This window comes from Neophocaena asiaeorientalis, unplaced genomic scaffold (genome assembly GCF_003031525.2).
Source record: "Neophocaena asiaeorientalis asiaeorientalis breed wild unplaced genomic scaffold, Neophocaena_asiaeorientalis_V1.1 scaffold78, whole genome shotgun sequence".
In the NCBI taxonomy this organism is placed as follows: domain Eukaryota; kingdom Metazoa; phylum Chordata; class Mammalia; order Artiodactyla; family Phocoenidae; genus Neophocaena; species Neophocaena asiaeorientalis.
Window position 1 is genome coordinate 18,947,679 of NW_020175018.1, and position 3,071 is coordinate 18,950,749.

The following is a 3,071-nucleotide window of genomic DNA, read 5'->3' on the forward strand; positions in this document are numbered from 1 at the left end:
GGGGCCAGGCGGCGAGGGGCGGGGCCAGGACTCTGCCTTGTTCTGACCCGCCTGCAGATGAAGAGGTCTCCTGGCTGCTGGGCAAAGGAGAATGTTCTGCTAGACCCGCTGGGGCCTCTCCCGGGGTCCAGGGAGGGCTGAGGGGCACGGACTGGATCTGGAGGGGGAGCCAGAAGGACCGAGGGATCGGGGGTGCAGCGCTCAGACTGTTGGTGGGAAGGTGGCCCATGATGGCCATTTCCCCAGATGGGGAGGTGGGAGAACAGTTTGGGGAATCAAGCCCCCTTTGGAAATGACAAGTAGCAGTTGTTGCTCCTGTATCGAGGCCCTGGGGAGTCAGACCAGGCTCAGCTGGGGGTCAAAGGCTCGGGAACGGAGGCCCCGCTGTCACCGGTGGTCACATGGTCTGCCCTGACCTCTCGGCATCTGGCCACACGGCCGACCTTCCCTCCTCCTCCAAACACCTTCTAGTGGCTTCCTGAGCCACGCTGCTGTCCTGGGTCCCCTACTCACTGTGCTTCCCCTCTGCCCTCCGCCCCAGGCCCCGATAGAGTGCAGGGCCCCAGGTGACAGGTGTGCGTGTTAGGGTCTGAGGTGCGCTTGTCCACGCCGGGGTCTGTGGGGAGCGTCCTGGGGCCGGCCTGGCCTGCCCTCTCTGCTGCAGGACCTGAGCCCTTGCCTGGGACTCACGGGCCCTGCCAGCTGTGCGCCCAGGGTACACGGGGGATGGATGGGAGGCTGGGCCGGGGAGATGCTCTGGCATGTCAGACCCCAGGCAGAGACACAGAGTCTGGTGTCTGCACTTGAGACAGCAGCTCACGCTCCGGGGCTTCCACCTGAGTCCGGCCCAGAGTGCTGGCCCCAGGATTTGGATCCCAGTCTGGTCCTGTGAGGAAAACCAAGTGCTTGGGGTCTGAGGCACATGCGACTAAAAATCATTTCTTCTCCGGGGTGGTGGGGTCCACACAGGGAACTGAGGGGAGGCCCACAGGGCGCGGCCATCAGCAGAGCCTTCCCCGAAGGGCAGGGGCCGGACTCGCCCCCAGGTGCCCAGGGTCAGCTCTCACCCGGCCCGCTCCCCAAGGTGGTACTCAAGGGGCTGAATGCTGCCCCAGGCCCTGTGAATCGGGGCCTCTGCGGGGGGAGGAGGTGACATGTCCAGTCGACCCCGTTGGCCTCTGACCCCGCTGGACCATCATTCCCGTGCCCCTGGCTACACGTGGGCCTGGCACCTCCTGGGCCTCTCCAAGGGCAGCCTCACCTGCTCCATAGGGGATCATGAGGTTTGGGTAACAAAGTCCACGTGGCCATCCCTGGCCCTGGGAATCTTCTCCCAAAGCAGTGGCTTCACTGAACCCCTAACACCTCGCCCTGGGCTGGGGGGGTCCCCACGGAGCCCTGGGCTGGGGGGGTCCCCACGGAGCCCTGCACTTCTGGGAATCGAGTGCCCAGCAGCAGTGCCCCCGTGATGGCCGAGTCACTCTCTGAGCCCCCTCCAGCTCCGTCTGCGCCTGGGCCCACCATAGGCATGGCCTGACCCTGGGAGAGGGGCGTGGAGGGGCGGTGCTGCCCAAGCTGGCTCTGGGCCTCTGGGGATGGTGTGGGGCCTGGCCAAGGCCCGGTGGGCAGTGGGGAGCCCGAGGGACACCCCAGCGCGGCTCCGCCCGTCCGGCCGCGCCTGGCTCAGGGACGAGCTGAGGCCTCCTGCCTGTTTCCCAGGTCCCACGGAGGGGCCGGGACGCACTCTCTGCTTAGGGGGTAGGCACAGAGAAGGGACGCACAGGGTCCTCTGCTCTCCAAGCCCGACCCAAGCGAGACCCTCCCACGCAGACCCTCAGGGAATCAGGGCAGAGAGGGGAGCCATGGCCCAACGCCCACAGCAGGTCACTGACAAGCGTGGCCCTGAGCCGGCAGGAGGATGGATGGAGGTGAGGTCCCTGCACTTTGAGGCACTGACTGCTGTCGGGGCCTTGGGATGGCAGGGATGACCAAATCCAGCTCTGCCCTTCAGTTTCACGGCCCCAGTCCTTGCTGGCCATTGCCATCCCCGTGTCATCTTTCTTTTACCCTGGGAAGTTCCGGGCAAGGACCCGGCAGCTCAGATCCAGGCTGCCAGAGCGGCGCGTCCAGCCTGGGGGAGGGGCGGGTAGGTCTTTTGGTCACCAGATATGGCCTTAGCTCAGGCCTGGGCTTTGTGCTAACAGCCAAGTCCCCATCTGTCCCTGGTCCCATCGCCGCTGGAGCCCGAGCCTCACCAGGGAGCTCCCGCCTCATGGCCGTGGATCTGCCAGGGTCCAGGGAACGAAGCCCTATGGGCACTTCTGTGCAGGAAAAGCCGATCCAGGGAACTAGGTGCCTACAGAACCACAGGAAGGGGGGGCTTCCCTGGTGACGCAGTGGTTAAGAATCCACCTGCCAATGCAGGGCACACGGGTTAGAGCCCTGGTGCAGGGAGATCCCACATGCCGCGGAGCAACTAAGCCCGTGCGCCACAACTATTGAGCCCGGGCACCACAACTACTGAGCCCATGTGCCACAACTACTGAGCCTGCGCTCTAGAGCCGGCGTGCCACAACTACTGAAGCCCGTGCGCCTCGGGCCCTAGAGAAAGCCCACTTGCGGCAACGGAGACCCAACGCAGACAAAAATAAATAAATAAATAAATTTATTTTAAAAACCCATAAAACACAGGAAGGGCCAGGAGGGAGGAGCCGGGCAGAGTATCGGCCACAAAGAGCGAGGAGGCTGAGGGTGCAGAGTGTGGCCTCCTCACCCTGTGTCCATGGGGACCTGCCTGCTCCTCTCACCCCTGCCCCGACCTGAGCAAGCCACTGGGTCGGGGGTAGCCTGGCCCCAGGCAGGCTGCAGGGGTGCCGACACCTGGAGGTGGTGCCTCTCTCCTTGACAGCCTACCAAGCTCCCTCCTCTTTAGTCTCCACAGTGGGAGGGACCCCTGCCCCGGGCATTTTACTCACAGCTGAAGGACCGAGCGGGCACTGGGTTGAGTACTGTTTGTCTATCACGTAATCCACTGCCCTTTCAAACCCCAGGCAGAGCGGCATTCATTTCCT